Genomic DNA, 20807 nt, shown 5'->3' on the forward strand with positions numbered 1-20807 from the left:
ATTCAAAATAGTATGGTTTATTTTATGAATAGATCAAAAATAGGCAATGAGTTTAGTAATTACATGCTTGTTGAAATGCTGAACAGCAGAAATAATTCATTTAAGCAAATTCAGAGAATGGCGGCAATTAAACTGTAAAATAATGCGAATATGTCCCATTTCGCCAATACTGTTTGCATCCTTTTCGTGAATTGGAAATGTGGGTATTTTCACCCGGCAAGGCTTTGCAATTAATCCGTGATTGCATGTGGGTATTGTTCAAAATATTCACGCATCAAACTCCGTGAGTTTCCACTGCAATAATGACCCAATAAAACTTTTTTTTTGTGTGAAAAAATTATACAAGGGATAGCGATATTTGAGATCTATTTATATATAGTTATAGTTTTAAAACTACTAAAATTATCCGACATTTTTTTGTTGGAACTTTGAATGAGAAAAAATATATAATTTCTCAGGATGCTTCAAATCTACCCTCGAGGAGGTGAAAATTTAAGAAAAGTGGCGTTCTTTGCAAAACTTAGAAGCCAGACATTAGGGGAAAGGCTCATAATTTTGTCCATTTTCATATTTTGGACACTTTGAGGATAAAATTGGACACTAAAAATAAATTGATTAAAATTATGGATTTTTATTCTAATATTTTATTAGTAATGAATTCTATCTAAATATTTGTTCTTTTTGGAAGATTTTAACACTAAATACGTTAAATTTTGAATATGATTTGAGTTAAAATTGCTTTGTTGAAAATTCAGTGTGAGCAATTGCTTACGAGAGATATGACAGAACTTCGTGTTTACTTCAGTCTTATTTAGCTGTGGTAAAGTACTAACAATGTTTCTTCGCTTTTTTTGAGTGATATTATTGAATATTCATTAAATATTGTGTTGATTCACGTTGGTAGTGATTTGTACATTTGACCTGAAGTGAGATTTGCCTTGTGAATTAGATTTTTCGTGTAAAAAATGGGAAATTTTTTAAGATAATTTAACAGTGAGGTGATACTCCTTATTTTGGACAGGTGTTTTTCTCACGAAATTTCGTGAAGTTTTAGCTTTTGTGATGACTAGGTTGGACAAATGCCTGGGGAAACAAAGGAGCATCATCTCTATGAAAGAGTGGTAGCGAGAAATGCCTTGAAAGGCTCCCGGAAAGGCCAGGAAATGAGCGAATCCGTACGTACTTAGATTACCGAAGTCAACTCACTTTAATGAATGATATGGAAAATTTCCGAACTTCTTGTGACATTGTACGGTTCCCTTACATGAACAGGAAGAGGACTTGGTAAGATTGGTTCATGAAATGACGAACAATAGGCATCCTGTTGAGGCGGATTATCTGTCCAAATTAACAGCCAAGTTGTCCAAATTAATAACCAAGTTGTCCAAAATAAGAGCCAAATTCACCTCTACATATCAATTCATTTTTAAACGTATTAAAACTAATTTAAGTAAAAATAAGACGATAAATAGCTTGCTCAGTTTCTGAACAACCCTTCTGAAAAGAGAGTAACAAAAAAGTAAATTAGTATTGAAAATATTGTACTTCAAACTTGGAACATCGATGCTTATAAGCAGACTGGACAAAATTATGAGCCCTTACCCTAAGAGATACTTAGTTGCGATCTTCAGAGAACTATGTGAAATATTAATCTTGCCCTCATTGTACAGTGAGGCCAAAACAGTTAAAACCTATTTTAAAATATTTTTTTAAACAATTCAAAATTATTTTTCTTTCACTTTCCAAAATTTTCATTTATATCTGTTGAAAAATTATGGCCTAGAGATACTTAAAGTTACGTCTTTCGTGATTTTTTTTTGCTTTTTAGGGACATATTCGTGCACCTAAAGTTGTATAGCCAAGCCGGTTCAGATAAGTCAGAAATTCCAAGACCTTAACAACAAGCACAAATATGACCCTATTCGGTTGAGAAATATGCCCTTTTTGGAGTATTTTAAACCTTAAACTTAAAAAATCCATATTGGGAATGATTCAACGGTAGGGGGAAGTGGGGCACCTTTGAAATTGGGATTTTTTACATATTTTTAATTAAAATTGAGCCTTATCGTGATATAATTTAACTGCACAAACAGATTGAGAAGCTAAATTACGTTATGATATGGCGCAGTTCCACTTAAACATAGGTGAAAAATCTCAATTTCAAAATGCCCCACTTTCAAAGGTGCCCCACTTCCCCCTATTTTCGTATTTTGACGAAATGTCCCCCTGGGGTAATCTCTAAAAATTTAAATAAATCGTAAGACGAGATTTCGAGCAATCCCAAAAACCATGGTTTTGGAGAGGAAGGGGAGGGGTGGGAGGAAAATGAGGGGCATATTAACGATCCTTCGATTGACTTATGGTGGGGTCTTCCGAAGGTTCCAAATCTCTATCTCTAACTATTTACGTTATTCAATACGATTTGTTGATGTTCGCGTGCCCTATGTACGTATTACCCTCCTTTACCCTATATTGAGTGTAGTGAGTATATTGAATTAAAATCTTTAGATATAATTGGATTAACCGATGTCTCGCTCGGTAATTTCAAGCTGTTTTTCAAGACAACCCTTCTGTCCAGATTTTCAAAGGATAAAATTTAAGATTAAAATATAAAGTTTAACAGAGAAATATTTACCAAATACCAATAATTCTGTCCTTCAAAGAGTATATTAATGTCGTTTCTATTTAATCGGAAGCAATTTCGAGGACAGAACATAAAAACACAATTTTTAAATAAGTTTAAAATTTGAATTTAAAGTGGAAAAATGACTGCAATTGCTACATTTCTGTCTCAATGTGCCCCGCAGCAGAAGAGTTTGAGAGAAAATATAATTTCTTACATTTTCTTTCTCCACGAAAACTCATTTATTTTGCGGACTTCAAACAACCTTTTTTTACAGACGCAATACCCTAAGGAATAGAACAGACTATATCAGATGAAAATTTTTGGTATAATATATAGGTACTGACCACTTGCAATAACGGGAAGAGGGTCCATCTCATGCTGGTTAAGTATTATTTTTCCAAATAAATATAAACTAGTTTTAAAACGACTTATGTGTCTCACTATTCGATAGAGTTTGATTATGTTTTCTTATTGGTATTTTACAAGAAATCTAATAGATTCATGCAGTCTTAAAAATCAATTTTTCAGTAGGGGAAGGCTTTTGGTCTTCGCACATATTCTGGCTTCAAACGCTTCATGTTTTCCCATTCTATTAATGAATCTGGGAAAAATATGAAGTGTTCGAAGCTAGAGTCCGTACGAAGCCTAAAAGCCTTCCCCTAAATAGTAAAGCTTGAACTAAAAAAAAATAAAGATTGTCTCTACGACAAAAATTAAAAACATTGCAAAATTTCCTGAGTCGTTCCAAATTCTTTTGAGTTTTTTTTAAATGGCAGGAAAATAATCTAAAGGTAATTGAACAATTATAACAAAAATGAATTATTGACGCGAAATTTACGTGGGAATTTGAACATAGAAAATTTATTATTAAAATTAAATGAGGCATTTGAAAATGCCCTTTAGGCTTTTTTCTTTTCCTCATTTTCGGTTCTGTAAATAAAGGAATGAATGATGAAATTACGTTGTTCATGGATTAATTACACACATTGAATGTCCTGAGGTGCTAAGTAGAACCTAGCCTGTAATTATAATGTATATATTGCCCTTTGTAGAAATGTTCCTAAAAGTCTTTGTAGGCTCGAATATACAAACTTTTTACAAATTCTTTAACATTTTTACATTATGTTTAATAAACTGATTAATACATTTAAGAATCTTGCTTATATATAAATGAAGAAATTTAACAGACTTCTTTGTGTACTCGAGAAGATTTACTAACTTTAAAGAAAAAAAAGGTATCTAATTTCAGTAGGGGGAACTAGAGCATCTTTAAAAATGTTTTTTTTTATAATTATTTTCCATATCTGATATAATGAAACTATGAAAATTATTCAAAAAAACTGATTAATAAATAATTTTAAACTAAAAATTAACAAAAAATCATATAGGGGTAATAATGCATTTCATTTACAATAAAAGTTGATTTACCGGAACTTTATCGACTGCAGGGGCCCATCAAGCCTAATAAAAAATGAAGCTATTTTTCACTTTTCCTTGTAAAAATTTTGCAGATATTCCACCGCGACTTAAACAAATTTGATCGTATAGTTCTTATATTATTTCTGCGAAAATTGTTTTGTTAATTATTTAATGCGCGATATCGAAATATATCAAACTGATAAGTCAAGTCTCTTTAGAAAAGAACTTGCCATTAGTCTTCAGTCCTTGTATGCAGAAACGTAAGGAAAAATGAATGTCGAAAGGTCCCTGCTGACTGATTAGGTGAGATATATAGTCATATTTGGTGTTAACTTTACAAATAAATCCAATCTTGACTAAATCAAAGAAGTAATCAACAGATTAACATAATTCTTAACTTTAAAAATTCAAGATCGGTAATTTTTCCGGTTTTTTGGATAATGAAATAATTGAGCAAGAAAACATTGAGTAAAGATTGTGCAAAGTTTCGAAAAACAAATCTAGGGTCGAAAGAATACCTATTGGCACTTTAAAAAATCAATCATGTCTAATTGGCATTCTATTTCGTATCATTTGGGGTACCAAATTTTAAAACATGTCATTGCAGAAAGAAGTGGAATTATGAAAAAATATAATTTAATTTTATTATATATATTATATCAAATAAAATTAAATATTTTGATGATATTGCAAATAAATGTTTCCTGATGAACTGGTGTTTCTTCGGGTCCCGGTCACAACTCCGAAAGCCAAAATCACAGACACCAAAATCCCGAAAAGGCCAAAATCCCGAATTCTTAAAATTCGCGCTTGCTATACAGACAAAGGGAAATTTTCTGTCTTGGGTAATTATTCTATACACATCCTCCATACAATTTCATCCCTTTCAGAAATTTGAACATTCGGGATTTTGGTCCTTTCTTGATTTTGGCGTTCGGGATTTCGGCTTTCGGGATTTTTGCGTTCGGGATTTTGGCTGTCTCCTGTTTCTTCGATCCTATATTTATATGGTTGATTTATTTATTTATTTATTATACCGTAGATGTTCGTGATTTTGGCCTTCGGGGGTGAATTTTCCCCCTGATGTTCATAAGCTTTTCTTTAATTCTAGCACTTAAGGATGGTCTTCACCAATCCGATCTACCATTACCGATAAGTGAAGTACAGTGTAAGTGAGGGACAAAGTCATCCGCATCTACGGTACTAAGACGACTTAGAGTCTTTACTCCAAGATACGGGATTTCCTATAGGGGAAAGCGCGCTACCTTCGGACGATTTATGCCTCGCACAAATAATTTTGTTTTAAATTAATTTGGCCCATTATATTTTAATAGCTAGTCCAATGTCTCCAATTTTCAAAAGAGTTATAGGTGAAATTCACAAGGAACATAGAGAAAAAATGAATTGTCCGAATCTTGAGTGATCCGAAGGGAGCACGCTTTTACCTCTACAGTGTTTCTTTAAAGGTTTTTTTTAGGAAAAGCTATACACGTGAAACACACAAGTTTACCAACTTTCGAAATGTTGTCATTTTCAAATGGAATAATGTATGAAATGAAACCGTAAGATTTAAATTAACATTTTTTCTTTATTTTATTTTATTTTATTTTATTTATTTAATTAAATCATTTGATTTTTGAAACGTAACGAAAAGTCGACCGCCGTCTTAGCATTGGTGATCAACCTCCAGAGCAAAACGGTGGAAAAGTTTTTTCACAAGTTGTATATGACAAGAGCAACACATTAAGTGGGCACATATAGTGTGCACATTTTAAAGATTTATACTTTATTTATAAGATCAGTAAATAGCATGGATATTTTCTCCTTTCAATTTTTGCTATTCAAAAATCCACTGCACTATCCTTAAATATACTAATTTATCTGAAAAAACTATGTTTAATCTTCAAAAGGCATACATGTGTGAAATCTTCCACTCTACTAAATAAAAACAGAAAAAAAAGTTTAAAACTTCTTTAAATTCTCTCCTGAATTTAAAATCTGAATAAGAGAAAATAATTATTTCAAATGCATATTTTTTAATTTGAGCATTGCATAAATACATTTTCTTGTGCTCTACTCACAAATTAAAGTTGCTAAAAAGTTGTTTTTACTGTTTCTTTTTACGGCACAAATTCAACGAAAAGCTGTTGAGGGTGCTTGTAATTGCTGTAGCGTGTACTTATATTTATAAGAGAGTATAATATGATGAAGAGAATTTTTGTGGTATTATACTCCCCACAATAATGAAGGGAGATATGGGTTAAGGCAGATTTATCACTGAGATAGAGAATCAATTGAATAAATATTCGCAGAGATATTGAGGAAAACAGAGGTTCATGGCACCATTAAAGAGATTTGAAAAATGAGCGTAAAAGTAATTAATAATTTAGCTTACATCGACATCAATTGAATATCGTCCCATGATGCTGCAATTTATCGTTAATTCAACAGTTGAAAGCACATTAAATTTACTGCGAGACGTATTAGATTTATTTTATTGGGAGCATTTTAATTGTCACAATTAGTAGCTTAAGAATTTAATGTAACAGATTTATGTGGGTTTTTATTTTTGTATTCATGGAATTTTTACCACTTCCACGAGAAATTATTTGTGCTATTGCAATTATTTCTAACTCCTGTCTGCATCACTTTCAAAATATCGAACAAATAAATTCCATCAACTCCACACAAAATTGTTCAATTAAATTGTTTTAATTGCAAACAGACACTGAAATTTGGTACTCTTTAATATTAAAGGTATTTTAGTACTTTTACTACCATTTTTTTTCTCTCCTTTAACACCACCAAAAATCTATCTCATTAGTCAATCAACGGTGTTTTAGTAGGACCACTACTAAGTGCGACTATACACCTTCGAGATCGGCGAATAACTGTTTCGGTGGAAAAATGGTTCAGTAGAACGACTCAGCTCTAAAGCCGATCCGTTTGTATCAGAATACTGTCCTTAGTGCACAATATGCTCTGAATGGAGAATCTCACCCAGAATCTGAGAGAAAATTCACAAGAGAGAATGAGAGAAAGAGTTTATTGAAACACGAGAGAGAGGAAAAGCGTGGAAAATACAAATGTGAGATGATTTACCGAATATTTTGTATACACACTTTTCCACCTAAATGAGTGTGAAAGAGACCATCCAATATCCCGATTCTTACCTTAAAAAAAAACATTTAGTATACACTTTTCCGAAACACACTGTACAGAATTTCCCAACATAATCATCATCTCTTTCCCACTCACAGAATTATGGCGGGAAAAGCATCTCATTGCGAGTTTTCCGGGGGAGCAGATACATGAGAGTGAGAGAGTTGGTAAAGAGGAAAAATGAGCAACTTAAAACTGTCTCACGTTTGGTGACCAAGAGAATGGAAAGTGAGAATGATTTGCTGGGAAAATCTGCATAAGACACATCAACAATTGTGATGGAAAGAAAATATTCGCCACGTCTTATCGTCCTCACAGAGTATTAATATAGTAAATTGTCTGTTCAACAAATACTGGTATAGAAGCTTAAGATGACAACAAATTGTGGAGATTCCCTGTTGAGAATGCAAAAAAGGGATGTTAAAGCACTCCAGCTTAGCATTATGCTCGAACTTTTAACTTAGATTTAATTTTTTTCAAGAGTTTTATTTTTCTTTGCTTTGCATTAGCAATACGACAAGGTACACTGAGAGAAATCCGAAAAAGTTAAAATAACATTCCGGAAATATTAATTTTACCCTGCAGTATTGATCCAAAATCGGTGCAAATATTACCCTTTTTAGGTGTATTGGGGGTTAAAGTTACCCTTTTTCATGTTAATTTTACCCCTGTTGATATATTTTTACACCTAAAAAGTGTTAAAGTTATGAGGAAAAAAAGTCAATCGCACCCTCTTTTTTTCTCAGTGTATCAGATCAGAGATACAAATAGCATGAAGAATCTTTTGATGCCAATGTTATGCTTTATTAAAAAAAAACTTTACAAAGTTTTTTAGAAAGTTAGGTGAGGATGAGACCAAGTAAGGCAATCTATATTTTGCAAGTTTACTAAACCAACCTATTTCTCTTAAATATTGGCTATTTGGAAATATACACCACAATTTCCATACATTAACTTATTTTCCAGAAGTTTTATATTTTCGAAAATCAGGCATACGTTAAACTACCCCACTCTCCTCTAAACCTCTAAATCTGAAGCCTGTGTAGCATAATTTTTCGTAATCCGCAAAATTACATCCCAATAGAACTCTTGTTAATTTTGAGGTATCAGAAAACCTACGGATTTATATTGCTCTCTCCGTGGAGTTGGAGCAATTGAAACGTCCAATGAGAAAAGTTTGAGAAGAATTATTACTTTCACCTCACGACCTCGCACCCTTACCAATTTTCCAAAGGAAATCGGAGGAGTAAAAACTGTTGAGAATTCCGTAAAAAAAAAACATTTGGCTAAATTGAGATGTAAAATATGTCAGAGTTGTAAGTTTTAGTTCCTAACAGTATTACTTGAAAGAAAAAAATGCAAAACTTTGAGAAAGTTGAATAAGGGGGTTCCCTTAATTGGGAAGTCAAAAATTATCTGCTTTTCGTGATTTTATTTTTAAATAAAGTAAATAGGGTCGAATGACCACCTCTTCGACGGGGAACCCTTATTGACACTTTTGTCAAAATGTTGAAATTTATTTAGTGTTTCTAATAAAATATAAAAATATGGCGTTTTTCATTAATTTACGTTTTTCGATAAGGATAAGTGTTCAAATTTCGTATTCCAAATGGTACACAAAGAAGGGTGTCAATAGGTCCTGTCCTGACACGTGTTCTTAAATTGTCAATAGGTATTCCTTTCACCCTGACAAAAGTATTAGAAACAGAAGACTAGCGCTTCGTCACAGTATTGCCTAATATAGATATCATTTTATTTTGTAAATAAGGAAACCTCCTTGAGGAAGAAATATTTAAATCACACACAACTGTATTTTGTATTTGGATGTGGATATAACTTTTAAACAATAACTACTAATTAAAAAAGTTAATATCAGAATTTTTTGCTAATTTTTTTTATGATTACTTAAGGGGCTACGTGGGTTATGTGAGTCGTGTATACACTAAAAAAAGTGTATTAGGTGAGATTCTTAACAATCTCACCTACTATAATCCTAACAAAATTTCATGTCGTTCGATCGACCTCAAATTTGGCCAAAATGTGTTTCAGCACTTCCTGATCACGAATATATATGTGGCTAATTTACGTTCCCGGCCGGCCGGCCGGCCGGCCGCTCTTTGGAGCTTAATAGCTCCTAAACTAAAAAAGATATCGACTTGCGGTTTTCGGCAAAGGTTATATATCGGGTGAAAATTGCAACTTGGTGCATAGACCCCCCACCCCCCACCCCTCCTTCCGCCATTTTGAAGACCCCCCTTTTTTTGTTTTCTCAATAGCTCCGCCCCTATGGCATTCAGCGGACTCAAATTTTAGTATGTTATAGCTGGGCCTTAGAGCTTTCCATCAATACCAAACTTAAGGTCCCCCGACCCCCCTGACCCGAGCTATAAGGGTCCAAAAAAAATTTCTTAAAATGGCCATAACTCCGGTTCTAATTGTCAGAATTTAAAAAGTGAGGGCTTTTTGGAAAGCTCTCGTGAAATGCCACTTCCCCTTCTAACATCGCAAGTTCATAAAACCACCGCTAGGGGCGCTTTTTTTAAAAAGAAAATTTTTAAATCTTAAAAGTTAAATAACTCAAAAATTCCATTGTGCATCGGGCTGAAAATTTAGTATGTTGTAGCCGTTGATTATACCTATCAAACAAAAAAACCTTAAGTCGATCCATAACCCCTGACCCGAGCTATAAGGGGTCAAAGTTCGAACATTGACCGGCCTCTATCTCCGGTTCTAATTAACATAGCGACCTAAATTTTACCTTTTTGGTTTCGTCTCGATGAGCACTTTCAGATGGAAGTTCAAAAAGTCACCACAGGTGGCGCTGTGATAGCGTCAAAATTCATCGAAATTCAAAGTCACTTTTCTCAAAAACGGCATTGTGCAAGTTAATGAAATTTTAGTATGTTGTAGTCCAGTCTAGGACGTTTCCAAAATGGTGCGTATGCGCGCTGTGGTTTCAATAGAACCGGAGATATGAGGGGTCAAAGTTCACGAAATTCAAAAAATCATATCTCCGGTTCTATGTGACCGATTTTGATGAATGAGGGCTTAAACGAAAGATCTCACCAAATGCTACAACTTTATAGAATGTTTGAACTTCGTGGGACCAACACCAGGGGCGCCACAGTCGAAAAACCAATTTCAATATCACATAACCTCAATTATCTCGACTGTCGCTAAACCGATTTTGATGATTACTTCAACATAATTGTAGAGCACATTTGTCTCTACATTTCGTCCATACATCATTTTCCGCTCAGACTACGCTATCACTCCGATTTTGCCGTTTAAGTGTGAAAAAATTGATTTTTCCCATAATAACGCTTTGAAATCACTCAGATGCCAATTTGACTGCCTCTACTCCACCAAGACACTTAAAATAGGGGTTTAAATGGAAAGTCCCGCAAAATACAACAATTCTTTGATTTAGTTGAAGTTCAACAAATGAACACTTGGGGCACTCTGGATGAAAAAACGAGTTAAGAAACAAAAAACCTCGCTTATCTTGGCTTCTGAGTAATCGATGAGTTTAAGTTCTACGGCAAAATTATAGAGAACATTCTGGTCTACATTTCACCCATATAACACTTTTCTGTCAGTTCATCCAAATCCTTGATATTTTGGTTTAAATACAAAATTTGTATAATTTCACGAATTTGATTCAAGATAACTGAATGGCGTCTCCCAACTTCAGCTCCAAATCGAATTTGCATGCACTCCGAGTTAGCTCACGTTAAGAATCTCACCTACATAAGCCGGTTAGGATTATCTGTCCCTTTTCTTCGCGTCTTTTATTCAACATAATAAAAAATATAAGGGAAATGTACCAGCGATCGTCAGTGTTCCTCGGATCGGAAGGTTGTCCCGCGTATCGGCACCCCAAAATAAAATGTACTTTTGAACATTATTCACTGTATTTTAGTAATTTTCTTTAGCAAAATGCATCACGTTAGTTCATATAAAAAATTACTCAGTCCACATTTGCTGAAAAGAACATTGAGATGAGTGAAAAATGGAAAAAAGTTGTCCTTTCTTACAAAAAAAGGTATATCCTTGATGGTTTTGGTGAACTAGTAAAATACTGACATCACAAGTGGCAGAAAAGTAAGTTATTGATGAGCAGGAATTTTAACGATGAAAGTATCATGATATGGGCGGTCTTTTACTGCTACAGCAAGATATCCAAAATCTGGATTTCCACTAAAAATTTAGCAGAGAAGTATCAGAATCTTCTAAAGACCGTACTGACTCCGTGCATTCAAACCTAGCTCCTTGAAGATGTGATCTTACAACAAAACAACGCGTTTTTTTAATGGTTTTATGAGAAGAAATTGAAGGTTTCTGACTAGTCAGCGCCTTGCTCGGGTTTAAATCCATTAGAAAAACCTGTGGGTGATACTATCCAGTGAAATTTTTGAGGACTGCTGTCAACTTTAGCGCAGAAACTGCCATAAAACGGGTATGGACGGAAATTACTAGAGAGCCGTTTCAAAAACTATATGTGAGTATAACAAATCAATTCTAGTGTGTTATTTTAAGAAAGACGATCGCATAGAATACAAAAATGAGTGCCAATATCGGGAACTGGTCAAAATAGGTCTCATGACCTAAGACCTTGGTAAGGGGGGTTAGGGAAGGGGGGGATACAAAAAAAAAGAATGCAAAAATATATATTTTTAAATTTTCATTAGGTTTTTATTAAAAAATTAGAGGTGAACTTAATTATTTTCGCGCCAGCTTTGAACAAATTTGCATAAAATGGTTCTCGTGCACGCACGAATGGTAGTGAGCGCGGTTCACTGCCATAGAAAAAGTTGTTATACAGGCCTATATAGTACAAAAAAAAATTTAGGCTGATCGAATCTACACACGACCCACACCACCCACTCTATGCAAGTTTCTTAATTAAATTTCGCTGAGTGTATTTAATCTACAGAACCAATTTTCTCGTCGAGTTTCAAACAAAATTGCTATTATTTACCTAATTTGTTGAATCACTGTATTATCAGAGTCTTAGCAAAAAGTCCGCCATTCATCACTTTCTTAATATTTCACGCTAGAATTTGTCTGCAAGAGTATGAGGAATTATGTGTGATTAAACTTATTTACAAATCTGTGTTAATTAAAAAATAAATATTCAGTAACTCTAATTTCACTATCAATACACTTTTAATTATTTCACCAAGGAATATTGAAAATAAATTATTTTTTGCGAACAAGTACGTTTTCTTTCATCTGTTCCTCGAATTTTAACTCATCTGCTAGGAGAAAATATTTAGGTTTTTGACGTCAGATGAATTATATAAGAGTCAGTCAGATCTGAGAAATCTTGTCCACCGCTAAGGAAGTTTTTTCAAAAAGGTCTCCGAAAATCAGATCGCAACGGCTGAATTTTTAAGATTGTGAAATGAAACCCACGTAACCCCTTAAAATGCTTTCTGCATGCCAATAATGATTTTAATTGCTATTAAATGGACCTGTAACACTTTTGTGTTTACGAGCGTAAAAAGTCGAATTTAATTTTTTAATCTAAGAAAAATAGTTAAAAAATAGTAAAATGAAGAGATTGCAATAGAAATTTATTGTTAGATTTTAAAATTCAACACAACTCAGTGAACACAAAAAGTTGAATAAAACATGTTTTAATTCAACTTTTTATTACGAAACTTTTAATTGCAAAAACTTGTATAGAGAAGTAAAATAATAGGTAAAAAATGCCAATAGCAGACAACAGTTGGTAAATCCATATAGTGAAATTAAAGCCAAGCAAATTTGTTTACAATTTAAGTACAATATTGCCTCCTTTTGGACGACGCGTTTGCAAAAGGAGGTCAGAAGTTGGCTAAGAGATACATAAAAGAGGTCATAAGTTGTCATAGCTGGATCGCGATTTTTATTTGCTGTTGCTTAACAAGAGGTCCAAGAGGTAATCAACTAAAAAAATGTACAAGTGAACTTTTCTTTGTCCCATTGATACAAAAGAACACACAGAAATGCACAATTTCTTTTCTCTGATTTACACTGAATTTTCAACAAAGCAATTTTAACTCAAATCATATTCAAAATTTTAACGTATTTAGTGTTAAAATCTTCCAAAAAGAACAAATATTTAGACAGAATTCATCAAATATTGGAATAAAACTCCATCATTTTAATCAATTTAATTTTAGTGTCCAATTTTACCCTCAAAGTGTCCAAATTTAGAAACTGGGCACTCAATGGGTCAAGTGGTAGAGCACTCGCTCTATGATGCAAGTGTCCAGGGTTCGAATCCCCTTTAGGTCACCAGGAATTTTTCTGGCGTTAAAGGTGTTCGGAGTGCATCCAGTGAGCTTCACTGCACTTGATTCCACGGGCATGAGACTGACAACGTCATCCCGTACAAGAAAAAATAATAATAATTCATGTCTAGAAATCCCCTTGCGGGAAGGCCTTGTTCCTTCACGGAATGTTGTGCCAGCATTATTATTATTATTATGTTATTTTTAGTGTCCAATTTTACCCTCAAAGTGTCCAAATTTCGAAACTGTCCAAAATTATGAGCTCTTACCCTAATATAAATCCTGAGAAATTCAAATAGGCGCACACTTTATGAAATGGGCATTATCTGAATTTCACATGGTATAAACTAAAATTCTGTCTTGTGATTAGAGATTCGGTTCCTCTCGATGTATCGCAGTATAATTTTACTATCAATTATTTTTAATATTAATTCAAAAGTTGTTTTTATTTTTTTCCAATTTTACTGAAAGATGAATAGGAAACTGATCAAATATGAAACACATTCAATACGAATTATGTTATCAATTTATATTTTAAGTGGATTTTATCACGAATTCAAAAGTTAAGTTACCGATGGAAAAAGTAGGTTAACGAGCATTCTATCGAGCATAGCACACATGTTGAGGGATAAAAGGGTTATTTGGATCAAACTCTAACCACATTTGCTTGCTTGCACAATCATTCACCCCCGATTAGCAAATCCTCCTTCTCAATTTGTGGCAACCACTTAATCTCCTCGTGGAATATTTTCATACAACTTAATTGTGTTGGTTTGTATAGTTTTCACTATGGCAAATCCACAGTAAGAATTTTTGAGGGTATCCCTAGGGACAATTTCATCTGCAAAATCTCTGAGGCACATTGTAGAAAATTCATCATGTTCAATTGCCACTCAGTAAAAAAAAAGTATTTTAACAAATGTTCACCATATATCTAAACTAATTAGACGGTGTAGAGACAGAAGAGAAAGATTAGATTTGCAAGAGAGGGTTTATTTTGTTAAGTAGAGAAACGTGAACTGGGGGCTCTTCACTAATACTCTTTGTCTTGCAATATATTTACACAATTTGAGAACATAAATTTAATCAAGATTTTCCTGTAACATAATTTAGGAGACTGAAGTAAATATTTTTTAATTTGTCCAGTAGGATAATTTTTTCTATTTTCCTCTCTAAGAGTGTCATAACTTTATGGTCCTATGGCAATATATTTTGTTTATGAACATCCAACCATACAATTTGTCGTTGGAGAATGTTCATAAATTGTTCACTCAAGAGCCCCCTGAGTCGTGGAAGATGGTGTGAAAAACCTAGCACAATTGTTGGAATAACTGCTATATAGCTGCGAGGGGGGTGGAAAGGGAGGAGTATGGGAAAAAGTATTTTCTTGGGGAGAGAAAGGAAAATGAGTTGAAATGTTACAAAGTGACATTTTCGCAAGCGTGGTGTCTCATTCAGGGGACTCATAGTTGTTGCTAACAGTCTGTTCTCATTCTCGAGATAATGAATCTGATGATTCTAAGTAGATGTGTACTATACTAAACGAATAATTTTGGAAGAAAACCAACATGGCACGTTTCGTTCTCATTTTATGATACCACCAACTCTATACAAAATCTATTTTTTGCCATCACTGTCATTATCACAAATAATTGCTACAATTTAGTATCCTAGAGAAAATGTAATTTAAATTGAAAATACGAAGGATCATGTTAGTAATTCGGTATATTAATTATACAATTTTCCACCAAACACTTTGCTCATTTACTATAACAGAAGCACAATGTATTTTTGAAAATGTTTGAGAGACAACTCTTGGATAAATAGGAAGATGGCTTTTATCATTTAATACTTCGTAGAACCCTAACTAAAAGTGTCACGGAAGGACCAAGTGGCAGCCGCTGCCATTTCGTCAGTTAAATCAGCATTTATCGTAACTTCATTTTTGCGATTTTGAGATATATACATATTTGCAATCAGCGTAATTTTGCTTATTAAACGCATTTGTGAAAAAGAAACTTTTATAAGCCCAATAAAAAATATTTTAAATAAAAATTATCGTAAGTGCCCTTAATTAAGAAAAATTTATCAGAATTTGTCGTAACTACCATTTTTGGGGAAGTTACGACAAATCTCCATACAAAATTTTCAATAATCAGCATTTGCCGTAACTTCTTTTGCTTACTTGTGTGGCTTGTAATTTGCAGCAAAATTGCAATATTTCTCAATAAAACGTTTACAAACTCTTCCAAATATCGAAAGACAGTGCGAATAGTGTAACATGAAATCATTTTAATTCAATATTTACGAGAAAAAAGTGAGAAAAAATTCCTACCCATCTGTCATTAATTCAAAACAAAACAAGCGACGTGGCGCACAAAATTTATTCAATAAAACTTATGAAATAAAAGCTTTTAGGGACAGGGATAACAGTATTATTGACTAATTTAGTCAAATAAAGGCGCTTATTATCACTAGAATAATTCAAATTGATATAATGCATTTTAGAAAATTGTCGTAACTTCCAGAATCTCCATACATTGGAAGTTACGGCTTTATAAATGATGGAAGTTACGATAAAATATTATTGTGGTTCTTCTAACATATTTCTCAATATTGCAGCTTTGAAATAATTTTATAAAGATTTTCTCGAGTTAACTTACAGTTTATTAGTGCCACTTCTATTATTTTGACCCAAAAGTATCGCATTCGGGGCTCATTTTTAAGAAAAAAAATATTGAACTGAAAATTTCGTCTCCTGAAAAGTTGTCAAAAGGAAGTTACGACAAATGCTGATTTAACTGACGATTTATCGAATTTTACATAATATTTTAATATTTTTACTTATATTTTAACATTCGGAGCTTTAGTCAGTTCTTTTCTGGTGTCTGAATCAGAGATTTCATCTCCTTGGGTACTGTATCTAAAGATTTTTAACCATTCGATGTTTTCATCTTTATCAGAATCATGGAGTAAGGGAAAGTGGTCTGCCTTTTAATGCGGCAGCCTTTGAATGTTTCAATTTTTCTCTTATTTCTCAAAGCAAAAATTCTTTTTTATGAACAACAGTTAATAATATTAACTATTTTCTATTAACTTCACTTAACAAAATGGATTTTGAGCTTTGGGAAATAAGAGAAAAATTGAAGCATTCAAAGGCTGCCGCATTCAAAGGCATGTCACTTTCCCCCATAATTCTTCTCAATAATTTGCAAAAACACTTTCAATTTGTTCTTTTAAGGCTTTTATACACTAACAATCAAGAAAATTACATCTGCAGAACGTCAAACTACCATATAAAATGCATATGGCAGCAACTGCCACTTGGTCCTTCCGAGTGCAGTTTTTTGTTTTTGCAATATATTTACATTAATATTTAATTTTTATTAAAAATTTTATAACGAAAAAATAGCCAGACAAATTCTGCACGCATTCAATCAGGCCTCCAGGCGAAATGATATATTCTTCACTATAAAAAATAAAATTGAAAACTAAATTGGCAGCGGCTGCCACTAGGGTCCTTCCAAGTGTTAAAGATCAATAATGTTACGGATATAATAAAAACAAATTTTGTTCGTAATAGAATCACTTGGGGAACATTTTTTCTTCTTTTACAAACATTTGTTCTTTTTACTTTTCGTCAAGCCAATCAGAATAAAACTAGATACCAGGCTCGTAGTGAGTCGAAAACGATTTGAAGTGCACTTGGCAATTGGTTAAGATCAGTGGCAAAGACAATCAGAGCCAGTGCCCCCATATCTCAGTTGGTAGAGCATTCGCCTAGATAGCGAAAGGCCCCCCCCCCCAGTTCAAGTCTGGGTGGAGTCAGGAATTTTTTCCTACCTCTATTTGGGTTAAATTTGTGGGTTGGGAATCACTTTTTCTAATTATGTACCAAGCGAACAGAGGTCTATTCAACCACTTTCACAATAGTAGATAGAACTATTAAAAATCCACCGCAATTAAGCCTCTCGGGATCATCATACACATTTATTTAATTGTTTTTTCTGAAAACTCTAGTTTTGGAGTCAGTTTATAATAATAATAATAATAATAATAATAATAATGCTGGCACAACATTCCATGAAGGAACTAGGCCTTCCCGCAAGGGGATTTCTAGACATGAATTATTATTTTTTCTTGTACGGGATGAGATTATCAGTCACATGTCCGTGGAATTAAGTGCAGTGAAGCCCTCTGGATGCAATCCGAACACCTTTAACGCCAGAAAAATTCCTGGTGACCTAAAGGGAATTCGAACCCGGGACGCTTGCATCATAGAGCGAGTGCTCTACCACTTGACCCATTGAGTGCCCTGAAGCTCCTCGTCAAAGCAGTACCTAATTGGCAGGAAGAAAACTCGAATAAAATTGTAAAATCATAACATTATTTACAGTTTTTAAAAAATTTGCCTTTTTGGGACGAAATTTTCAATTTAACAAGTTGTAAAAGACAGAAAAATAGGTTTACATAAATTATTTTTAATTCAAATTGAAAAGCTTCAGCGCACACTTGACCGATTTGTAAATGTTTGTGCCGAAACAGGTATGAATGTGAACGACAAAAAGTCGGAGGTAATGGTGATTTCCCGAGAATCTGTGGGATGCACTCTACATGTTAGTGGAGCCTCATTGACACAGGTGAAGAAGTTCAAGTATCTCGGGATGTTATTCACGAGTGATGGTAGGATGGAGGCAGAACTCTCGTCGCGAATCGGTCAGGCTTCTGCAGTTATGAGGGAGCTTGGCAGAAGCGTGTTGAGGAAGGCCGAGCTTAGTCGATCGGCTAAATTATCGGTTTTCAAAGCTGTGTTCATTCCTATTCTCATCTATGGTCATGAGATTTGGGTAATTACCGAAAGGGTAAGATCGCGAGTACAAGCTGCCGAGATGAGGTACCTTCGAGCGGTTAAGGGAATCACTCGTAGAGATCGAGTGAGGAATGTGGCCGTTCGTGAGGAACTAAGAGTCGAGGAGCTGCTTCTTCGGGTTGAGAGATCACAACTTCGATGGTATGGACATGTTCAACGCATGAATGAAGAAAGATTCCCCAGAAAAGCTATGCAAGCCATTGTGAGGAGACCTCGGCCTCGAGGCAGACCTAGGACAAGGTGGCTGAATCAAATTCAGGATCTTGCATGGGAGCGCCTTGGGATCGAACTCGAACATCTTCCTGAAGTGGCGGAGGACCGACAGGCGTGGGCTGTTAACCTTGGTGTCATGGGCCCGCGACCCCAATAGGGATAAGCGGTTGAAAATGAATGATGAATTGAAGATAACCTAATTCTGAGCTTTTTCCATAATTCACTTAAATCGGTCCGTAGTTTTATTCTTATTCTTTTCTACAAGTTCGGCAAAATCGTAAAAATAATAAATGGTGAAAACGCTCTTCAAAATTTAGATTTTCCCCAAGCGCTTGCAAACCTGCTCGGTGCTCCCTTACTTTTGTCTTTGTATCTTTTGAAATACTTCAAATTGGCTTTTTAAATTTTTATAATATATTGGAGTCAGTTTATTAAGTTAAAAAAAAACTAATGTAACTGTATAGAATTTCCATTGATTGGAGATCTCTTAAAAATAAGAGACAAAAGACGGTTGGATTTTGAATATGCATGGAGGGAGAGAGAAGGAGGAAAAAGTGGTGAATAAGATCAGCTGGAAAGAAAGTAGGGGAATGAGGGGGAACTAGTCTGAAGCATTACATAAGAGACTTGATTTTGCACAGAGACGTGAGGAGAAAAGTGTATAAGTTTATTTTGTGAATTATAAATTAAATATTAGTTCAAACTACAGAAAAATTTACGTGACGTAGAGTTAAACGTGTTCAGTGCAATCTAAGAGGAGAATATTTGTAAATAAAATAATTGGTGAAGGTGAAAAGTGTGTTTCACTGCCTCAGTGGATTTGGAGAAGGGCATTTGGCGGTCATCGAGGAAACGTCTTCTGGAAAATCCAGCCGCCTACGTTCCGGATCACTGTTGAAGATATTTAATAAAGGAATATATATTTCCAGGTACGTGAATATCACAAACGGTAGAAGGAAGCCCAAGAAACACACAGTCCCTGACAGATTTATAACACCACAATATATTTATAGGTAAACTGGGCAGGAAGAAGAGGGTTTTAGATATCACAGAATCCTATCACAGAGAAATTATTGTTTACCACAGGTAATTCTCCACAGTAACATAGGGTAAGATGGGATAATTTGGAATCTTGTCTATTTCGGAACGGTGAGATTTCCTTTAGATGACAAAAGGAAAAGACAACGAAGAAATACTTGTGAATCTTGTACTCATCATTTTTTTTTTAATTGATTTTTTGTGTGAAAGACAAATAGAGTAAAATAAATAACAAAAAATGCACAACTGTAATAGAGTTAGAGGAATGTTGGCATGGTTCGCACAGAGTGAACCTTCAAACAACGCAAATTTTCTCATTATTAAGCTCATGAAATGAGATGAGAAATGGTAGGTCAGCTCTTTACAAACCAAGAGAAAACTTGCATTGTTTGAAGATTCACTCTGTGCGAACTATGCCTACATTCCCCTATTTTATTCTGACCTTCGGAAATCTAAACAAGAGGTGGTTCAAGGTCATTGTTATATATTGACGAAATATCCAACTGGAAATATTCTAAATGACTAAATAACTAACTTAATAACTAAAAAGTGACCGGGGATAAAATGAAAGTCATATTAATTATTCGAAGATCAACTGAGATCGACTGAGCCTACGTACTCTAAGATTTAACCCCTAGCCATTTGGCCTCTAAGTCTTATAACCTGTGGCTAAGTGATGGAAAAATATCTCTGGGAAGAAGACTGAAGGAATTTAAAATGTAATCCACGATGGGATTGTTGACTGAGAAATACAACCTAGAGCTGAAGTTCCTTATTGCCAAAAATATCAAATTAAACCAAAAAAAAAAAAAAACACGGTGTGAACATCCCCTTTTTTGTTCCACTGTGCCTCGGATTGGGAATGATAGGGACAAAACGACGCATTAAACATTTTCCCGCTTTCAAAAAACTCATTTATTTTCTGAGCTCCATCGAGTGTTTTTTAATGATTATTTTTTGGAATAATGCCTCAAAGTCGAAACACGGAAAAACGTCCCAAACATACCCGGTTTCCTCTGCATAGTACTGTATAGTTCAACAACTATCTTCCTACAAAATTTACGCATTCTCCACGTTATTCTTTTGTTAAGGTTAAATTTAAAAATAGGTTCAAGCGTTTAAGTATAAATCAGTTTACTTGACCTAAAACTGCCAAAACTTTCTTCTTGAATTTTGCAACACTATACATCATTGAACT

General features: G+C 34.1%; 1 protein-coding gene across 3 annotated transcripts in view; it reads right to left on the bottom strand.

Annotated features, from left to right (window-relative positions):
• The window catches only part of LOC129803044 (KH domain-containing, RNA-binding, signal transduction-associated protein 2), a 183576-nt gene that overhangs the window by 144603 nt on the left and 18166 nt on the right, over nucleotides 1-20807 (bottom strand). The window contains exon 1 of one of the 3 annotated variants that reach the window (XM_055849360.1): nucleotides 6441-7084. The exons of the other annotated variants lie outside the window; for them this stretch is intronic. The gene's annotated coding sequence lies outside the window, so the exon portion shown is untranslated. Of the gene's footprint in view, nucleotides 1-6440; nucleotides 7085-20807 lie in introns of those variants that run through there. 3 annotated transcript variants of the gene reach the window in all.

This window comes from Phlebotomus papatasi, chromosome 2 (genome assembly GCF_024763615.1).
Source record: "Phlebotomus papatasi isolate M1 chromosome 2, Ppap_2.1, whole genome shotgun sequence".
NCBI classification, from domain to species: domain Eukaryota; kingdom Metazoa; phylum Arthropoda; class Insecta; order Diptera; family Psychodidae; genus Phlebotomus; species Phlebotomus papatasi.